General features: G+C 36.7%; 1 long non-coding RNA gene across 1 annotated transcript; it reads right to left on the reverse strand.

Annotated features, from left to right (window-relative positions):
- Positions 1 to 1,043: 1,043 nt before the first annotated feature.
- LOC113949766 lies at positions 1,044 to 8,530 on the reverse strand. The gene is made up of 3 exons (XR_003528559.1): positions 8,505 to 8,530; positions 7,523 to 7,599; positions 1,044 to 1,093 (listed from the first exon to the last, which is right to left on the reverse strand). It is a non-coding gene; the product is annotated as an uncharacterized LOC113949766 (long non-coding RNA).
- Positions 8,531 to 9,140: the final 610 nt, after the last annotated feature.

Below are 9,140 nucleotides of genomic sequence, written 5' to 3' on the forward strand. Positions count from 1 at the left end.
CCAAGACTTGATTTTCCCTTAGAAAGTAGAAAGAGTATCTTTCAAATGCTTTCAAATGGAGACAGTAGCTCCATTGCCTCATGTAGTATATAAAAGTGAACTGCTATTATTGTTTATGTTAAAGTTCATATGTGCAAAAAGCAGTAGGATTTGAAAGACAATTAGAATTCCTATGAAAAGTTATCTTCTCACATCAGTACATTCCGTTCCCTCCTTCCTTTCTTTCTTTTGATGATACACACTTCTGAATATTCTCAGTCTTTTATGTGTTTGCTGATTTTTAAATGAATCCCAGCATGGAGTGTACACATTTTTTTAAAGTGTCATGAAAAGACTGAACTTTTTTTTAAAGGAGTTTTAGCTTAATATACATCAAATCATCTCACTAGCTCTGACTGGGCTACTGCTCTACTTTTGTGCTCTGAGGCTCTGTAATTATCTTCCCAAAAATATGACTAAGTCCTTCATACACCATATGTCGTCTTCACTAATATGCACAAATAAAATTGTTAAATGGGGAAAATGTAGATTTTTTCCTCCTATAAACCTAATCCCAGCAACCCTGCACTGAAGTCTACAAAGGAAATCAAAAGAGGGAAAGGGCGGAATAAGAGAAGAGACTTGGTTACTTGGCTATGCTTACTGAAAGAACATGAAGAATATAAATGATGATGTTTATTTTTTGTTTTCTGACTAATTTTTCAAGTTTCTCGTGGAAAGGAGTCAGTGTGAGAAGCATACAGTGTTGACAGAAGAGTAGTGTAGAAGCACTTGCTGGTACACAGAATTAGGGAGTAGGCCACGAGACAGCCAGGTACAGCCAGCAGAAACGTATAAGAAAGAAAAGAAAAATGTTTTTATAATCAGTATGTTTATGCTAGTGTCTTGTGGTGAAATATGAATTAACAAAATTATCTTCAAATAGTCTATTGCTTTTTTTTTCAATGAAAACCGTTATGTGGGCACAAGAGAAAAATAAATTGCAGATTTCTAGTGCAGGTATCAAACACAGAAGTTCTCTCCTTTGGCAACACTGGTAGGAGTGATGGCAGGGACACCAGGCTAGCGTTCAACCAGGGAAGCCTTCAGAGTACTGAGTTAGAAATGGAGAAGAGAAAAAGGAAAGAAGAGCTTCATTCAATCAGCTGGACCTGTTTTCCTTTGCAAAACTTAGAAGAGGCTTTTTGATTTAGACTCCTGATGAAGTGCTTGCCTTTGCAAATTGACACCTCTTCTGAAACAGGGATCATTTAAACTTCTTTTGACTAAATTGGATCCTTCTTTGTGTTTCAATGCAAGAGGATCAAAGTCTTCTCAGGAATGTCAGTTCCTAGCAGGGAATGATCCTAATAATTTTGCAGAAAACCTTACTCTAAATAAGTTTCTGTGCTGTCCCAAAAGTTGTGCACTTTTGCACACATTTGCTGCAGCCCCATGCTACTGTGACAGAAAAAGCTCCTTCCAGCTGTAGGTGGAAGGATGTGTTTCCCCAAACCCCTCAGCCCCTTGCAGCATCAACAATGTCACCATGTCTCTGCCAGACAGGGGCTGCTGTCCTGACATTGACCCTTGGGGCAGCCCATGACCCCTGATGATGTGGGCCAGAGGGCAAGTGTGGGCATGGCAGGCACTGTTGTTGCTGCCCACAGGGGTGGCTTTGAATTCCAAGGATCCTTAAGCTAACAACAGCAGACCACCCTGGACTATATGATAAGAGAGCAAGAAACTTGTTTCTGCCTTGGTGGTAGGCCCTTTTGTCTCTCTGCTTATGATTACAGCCTTGCTGTGTTCTGAATAAGCCACGTATGACTTCTCAGTTACAGGATCAAAGCACATGGTTTTTGGGGAGGAGGAAGAGTTGTGTTTTGTGCCTACATATTTTATTTTCTTTTGTGTTGTTGGCTTAGAAAACTTGATAACAGGAGCAACGTATAAAGAATGCTGTGGACAATGAGGACTGAAAGCAGCTTTACCTTATTCTTGGATGAACTGGTTCTGATGTGTCAGGACAGTATCTTCATACTCCTCTTTTTCTATTTAGATGAACATTTCCAGTTAAAAACCTTAGTCTGGAGATTTTGTCCAGACTCGGAGTTCAAATCTTGCCCAATGCAGACCTGTCATTGTTACTCTGTTAGTGAACAAAACTTCTGTGTAGTTTCAGAATAAAGCTCCTGTTTAGTTAGTGCGTGTTTCAAAGGAAAGGATCCAGGCATAGCAAATGTCATACGTGCAACTTAGTGAATTCATGAGGAACAGATGGCATTTTCAAGAAACAAGAGTAGGCACTTATGTTTTGAATTATTTAAGCATATGAGAGGAAAGTCCAAACTGTATATTATCATAAGCATTCAAAATAATGCTAGGAAAGATTAATAATCAGCTATTGTTGGCAGTAGGTCTTTACCTGGAGACCCCAAGCAAGATTAGAGTCCTTCTGTGTTTGGCTGTTTGTGGATATCAGCTAAGAGTCAGTTCCTATGCACAGAAGTCCATGATTCAAAAGGGCACAGTGAAATGGTTGTTCACACTAGGGATTGTTTACAGGGAGTTTGCCTCCTGACTTGCCACGCATATGGTTTTCAGCTTCCTCTGGAGCAGCATTGCAAGAAGGAGACATCTTAGAAAATATCTCCTCATGCTCAGCTGCTCTGTCCAAGGCAGAAATGGTCCCTCCATGCTGACAATGTTGTCCTGTGCTGTGGGACACTTATGACTCTTTAATGTAACGAAGTTGCTAAGCAAACTAGAGCATTTCTGCTGTGAAGACAGGCTGAGACAGCTAGCGCTGTTCAGCCTGGAGAAGAGAAGGTTCTCTTTAGCACCTTCCAGACTGTGAAGGGGCCTACAGGGAAGCTGGAGAGGAGCTCTTGATCGGGAACTGTAGTGATAGGACAAGGAGGAATAGGTTCAAACTGAAAGAGAGTAGGTTAAGATTAGATATTAGGAAGAAATAATGTGAGGGTGGTGATGCCCTGGCACAGGTTGCCCAGAGAAGCTGTGGCTGCCCCTGGATCCCTGGAAGCATCCAAGGCCAGGTTGGATAGAGCTCTGAGCACGGCAGGGGTGTTTCCATGTAAGGTGGCCTCTAAGGTCTCTTCCAACCCAAACCATTCTATGATTCTATGGTTAATACCACTTACTAGAGAATGAGTCAGGATAAAATTTTAAGACCAAAAGAACATGTTTTTAAACTGAAAGCCAATAAGCTAGAAAAATACAAAATACATCACCTCTCTCCAAACCCCTCTCCACATCATAGCAGAGATTAGTGGTGCGTAAGGATAACTTCTCACTTTGCCTTTCACCTTCAGTGTTTTCACAAAGAGTGTTTAAGACCTTAATTAATTTTGAAAAGTAGACAAATGCAATGAGCATACATCTGACCCTACAAAAGTTAAATGGGATATTCCCTTCTATGGTAATAGGATTTTTATAAAAATCCTAATGGTTCTTATTGGGGATTAGGTTTAAGTAAGAAGGGTTTTAATACTAGAAATCAGATTATTTTTGTGGTCTTTTTGTGCTATGTTTTTTATTCCCAAAATACATATTCTGTTAAAAATAACAGTTTCTACAAGGATCTAGAGAATTGTTAAACTCGCCAAAGCTAGGAAGGAAAGAAATGAAATTAATATATGAAATAGTTATGCTCCTCTGAGACAAGGCTTTTTCAAACAAATGGAAAAATATCAAGTACTGTAAATCTATGCCTAACACAACTGATTTACTACAAAATTAATTTTGTAGTACAAAACCCTATAACTTTAAATAATGAAATTCTGGTAGTGCAAACTATTCAAAACACTGTATCCAAAAAAAGGTTATTTACATTTTTAGATTTGTATGTGAGATACATGCAGATTCAAAAGTTAAACTGAGAGTTGAGACAATTTTAAAGAATATTTCAGGTGAGACGTGCAAAGAAAAAGTCCATCTTAGAAGTACAGTACAACTGTAAATCATAACTAATGAAGTATTTTATAGATTCTTTGGTCAACCCTTGCTTAAATGAAAATAAATCTCACTAACTCCCACGGAAGCAATACTGGTAGTTACAGAGTTAATGCATAATTTAGGCTGAGAAGTAAATAGTCATTTATGTATTTAGAAAGACCTATATTTAACTCTCTTGTGGCTGTTGGTATGCATTCTGTAATCAGTTTTCTTTAGTTATCAATAAAATAAAGGATGACGCAGTATAGCAAACATTCTACCAAAATCTACCTCTAGTAGTTTGGGTAGGTGCAGGTCAACGTTCTCTTGTATTAAATTGGGCTGGTCTTCTCAGGGAAATAGACTTTTACAGGGAAGTCAAAAAGGAAAATGGAGATGTGGGATATGAAAAATGATTTTTTTTTTCTTCTGTGAGATTTTCTCACAAATTATTATCATCCTTCACTAAGCGAGCTCCAAACATATAGCATTTTTAAAGAGTTGGGCATGTGTTCTTGCGTAAAATACCCAAAAGGATACTTTGAGCTTTCATCCTGATTTGATATCAAGACACAGTATTTCAATGATGGAATTTCCTGTGTGATGAAAATACTGGTCATTTGTTGGTTCTTTTCAGAAATCTTCTGCAGAATCTCCCAAAACAATAAATGCAAGCCAATATTGGTGAAGAAAATCCATCTGTGGGCTTATGCCAACAGGAAACTCAGCCTACGTGCTCCAAACTCCAGTAAGTTGCAGACTGCAGATAGAAGAACGTTTGTATAATGCAGGGTTCAATCTCGGTGTTACTAGCTAGAAGAGGAATTTTCTCATGACACTGATTAATATCTTAGTGAATGTTTCCACTAGACTCTTGGTTTTAATCCGCACTCTGTGTTTTATATTCCCTTTCTTTGCACAGCCTACACTCCAATCACTACCGTGACACATTCAGTGGTGGTTTATATTTTGATATCTTATTATTTGCAAATGTCCTATTTGTTTCATTATTTGGTAGAACTTGTGTATCTTTGGATGAGAACTTCTGAACTGTGAAATAATATCTTTGTGATCTAATAACATATTACTAATTCAACTATATTCTGAATGGAAATGAATCATAATACTGAGTAATAAAGATTTTAAACTCATTTAAATGTTTTATTTAGAAATCACTTGAGTTTAATCAGAGGAAAATCTAAAGAATTCCAGAAAGAGACTTGAAATGTTTAACATCTCTTAACTATGCTCTCCCATCAATAAGATGTCATAGAATCTTAGAATTGTTTGGGTTGTAAGGGGCCTTAAAGCTCACCTCATTCTGACCCTTTGCCATGGGGGGTTGCCACATCACTTGATTTCTGTTCATTTTAACCTATGATGGCAGTAAAAAATCTCATTTAACATGCTTTTAAAAGTTACTTTTCACTCTTTTATTTTTTACTTTGTCTCATTTAGTCCATGCCAGTTAGTTTTCCCTGAAAACAGTCAGTGAGTTGGCAAGAAGAAAACAGAGCTGCTAACTGAAGCTCAAAAGTCTTCTGTTTGTCTTCTATTGTAATCTTCATCCTCAGTTACTATTCTTATTACAGATTTTGTTAGAAAACTTAACTATAATAATGAAATGTAATGGCTTGTATTTCATACAACATATTCATCTGTCTTTAAACATGCACCTACCTTTAGTTTTTTGGTAAAATGGGAAGCAAAGTTTGGAGGCCACCTCCTTATTTACAACCATATGTTGAGTTCTTATCTCTTATTACATCTGTACATCTTATCACATCTGTATTAATTCAATGGTAGTTTTATTGTTCAGTGGTAAATTTATTGTTTGATTATTGTGAGAAAATGAAGTAGTTCTTTATGACATGTATATAAAGTAAATGAATAGACAGTCAAACTTTTGTGTCTTTGTGCAACTAAAAAAAATTTTTTTTAGAAAATCAGATCCAGCCAAGGACATGGTGCAATAATAAAGTTTGACAGGGGTGTTAAAATGAGATAATCTACCGAAAATCTGTGTGAGAATATAGTAAATTTATCTATTAATTTTAGGAAGAAACAAAAAAGGTAAGAACAAAAAAAGAGTGTTCTGGTGTTGTCTTTATGTTCTTTTTTGAGTCCCCTAGAGACTGGGTGCAGAGCCCTTGCTGGTGCGACAGTTCCACTGCCTACACGGACCTACACCCTGGCCCAGGCTATCTCGTGTTAGCACTACCAGGCCTGCTAGAATTAAAACTAGTGTACAGAAACCATTATTCTGTATTTTCTCTACTCTTTCCCCAAGATACACTTCCTCTGTGTCTTAAATCTATCTGAGAATGTTTCCTTCAACTGTGCAAGCCGTGCTGTACTAAATTAAAAGAATATTTTACATTTTAGGCATAGAAATTCCATCAGTAGGCTAGCTTGTCGGATAAACATTCCCTAATTTCTCTACAGTGCACAGCTGTCTTTAGAAGCCAGTGACTTTTGTGTACTAGAGGGTGCTTCAAGAAAATATGGTCAAACAAAGGCAATGTGAGCATAGATGAGTGCAGAATGGCTTCTGTGATTAACTGTGCAAAGGAAAACTGAGAGGAAGTGTAAAATGTAGTGACTATGCCCTTTTGCAATGAAAAGTGAGAGCTGATATAAACATTTGCCATTTTACTTGGAATCAATTTTCAGGGTTTTGTTAATTTATTTTTTATTTGGATAGAATAAGCATTTTTTAATGCTGGCTCATCATAGAAAAATAAAACCTTTTACTAGTAATGATGGTAGTTAGTTATAGATTTTTTTATAGGCAATGACAAATGCCTGGGGCATTTGCAGTAAAACAACAGCTGCTGTGTCACGTATTTTCTTCAATATCTGACTTTAATTGTAATTATGGACCCCAGTCTGATCCTGTGCTCATCTGTGAAAACCCTTTCTTTTCCTTGGAAGGTTTCCTGCCTACCATGAAATAGGTGGAGGAAAGTGTCAAGTGTGCTCGCTGAAAATTCATGGCCTGAAGAGCAAAAACGGCTGTTTCATAGCTCTGGGCATTTTCAAAGATATTCAGTAAGATTGTGTTTAACAATTTTTGACATGACACCTTTGTGAGTTCCGCCATGAAGAGGAGGAGACATCTATTGTCATCAACATATGTAGAAACAAATACGAACTATCCTCTGAATGAACACAGCTGCTCTTCGTGCTATCAAACACTCTTCTTTCTCATGTTCAAATCAGATTCATGTGTGCATGAATACTTACACCAGTTAGTATTAGGCTTGGGTTTTTAATAGCATAGTACACGGTCCTTGTGCTTTTTATTTTAACTTGTGGATCAACTTCCATTACTCTGACAAATTCTAAAGAGCCTTGCAATACCATGGTAAATGCTAAGACAAAAGTGCTCAGGTACAGTTTTAAGAAACCTTCTGCAATCCCAGACAATTCCCAAAGCCTCTGATATATCCTGAATTGGGAGACCTTCTTTGTGTTCTTTACTGGGTAAATATATATACACATATGTACACATACACACACAGACATGCACATATAGAGGCACTGGTGTATGTGAGTGTGCTTGTCTCTGGATATAAATATCTACCTGGCTGTTTGTGCATCTGTTATTCCAGGAGGAATCCTTCCACCTTCAGCTGCCAGACTGGTATTTAGAAACCTCCTCTGTATAGAGCAAGAACAATTAGAAAGAGTCTTCAGAGAAGAGGGACAGAGAGGGAAGAATGTTGAGAGACTTTAATAGAATTAGACAACAGCAGCATCTCCACCGGTAGTGTGCTGGATGAATGTAAGATAAAGAGAGGGAGAGGAAGTTGTTCTGGACCATTCTGTGTTTCTCATTCCATTCTTACTTGCCCTTAATTTTATCTGCACGTTTCTTCTTTTCCCTCTAGCTCCCAGTGACTGTGCTCAAGCACTTCCATTTATGCTTTCCACAATATTTTGGAGAATGGAAGGTTCTACTGGGTTCAGATTTTACTTATAATGCTACTCTATAGATCATGTACATTGCCACCTATTTAGGTGAAGGAAGTGACTAATAAAATGGAAAAAATTTAAATAGCCAAGTTAGAAATAGTCTGATGGTGATCTGAGCAGGACATTAATGTCAGGAAAATATGATAAAATATCTTACTTTAGGTAATTTTCAGTGGAATATGAAATGCCTTGAGTGTTTGTGACTACTGTGAATTACTCTTATATTCTCCTCTTAGCTTTTGGCGGAATAGACTGGAAGATTAGGATCAGGTAGCAAGAGTTATTTTCCTGATCTTGGTCCCGACAATATTGACATTTGACAATTAGAATTGAGATAGATCTTCAAAATGTTCAATGCAAATTATGAAAAGCTTTTGACACTTCTGCAGTTCATAAAGTATTGAAACTAGAAACATTACTATGCCATAAAGAGTTTTAAATGAGTGGGATTTAGTGTTTTCTCAAAGACTATGCTTAGCATTGTGACTGGTCAAATTCTTCTGGAAATTAGATTAATTAAAACTGGCATGTAAAATAGTTTTAACCCCCTTTTTAAATATTTTCAAAACAGGCCTGAAATAGCAACTTACCATATACACCTCCTTCCTGTGTATGAGGTCATCTTGTTTTCAAAAGCCAGGATAGACTTTAAAAAATGCTCCTGTTAATAAATAACACATGTTCTTTTATACATGTGTTCAGTATGTGAAAGGAATTTTCACCTCTTTTTTGATAGAAAGTTAGAAGTGTCTGGTAGAAAATTTAAATCAGTAAATTAAGATTTTGTTCAGAAACATCTGAGAGCTCTATGAATTGTGGAAATCATAAGTATGATACTTAGCACTTATATAAATGTTAAATTTCTTCTAGTTACTATATAAGCATTCACATTTATATTTTTATTTTATTAATATATTAAAATTAATAACCTTGTTGAATTGCAATAATCTGTGTTAAAATTCATAATCAACATTACAAACATTATGTGAAAGTCAGAAAAATGCCAACAACAGGGATGCTTGTTTGGATGTCTGCATTAAGGTACAGTTGGAGGTTGTTGAATTATTACAAAATCCAAAAAGTCATTAGCTTGACACCACGCTTTCATTTGTGTCCATTGTCCTCAGGTTGTGAGAAGTGCCAGCTGGTAATGGAAGGGAAACCATACCAACCTGGTTCAGTATGTTAAAATTTGCGAACTTCTTTTTTTCTCTCTGGAAAGTTTG

This window comes from Corapipo altera, unplaced genomic scaffold (genome assembly GCF_003945725.1).
Source record: "Corapipo altera isolate COAL_440 unplaced genomic scaffold, ASM394572v1 58, whole genome shotgun sequence".
Taxonomy (NCBI): Eukaryota; Metazoa; Chordata; class Aves; order Passeriformes; family Pipridae; genus Corapipo; species Corapipo altera.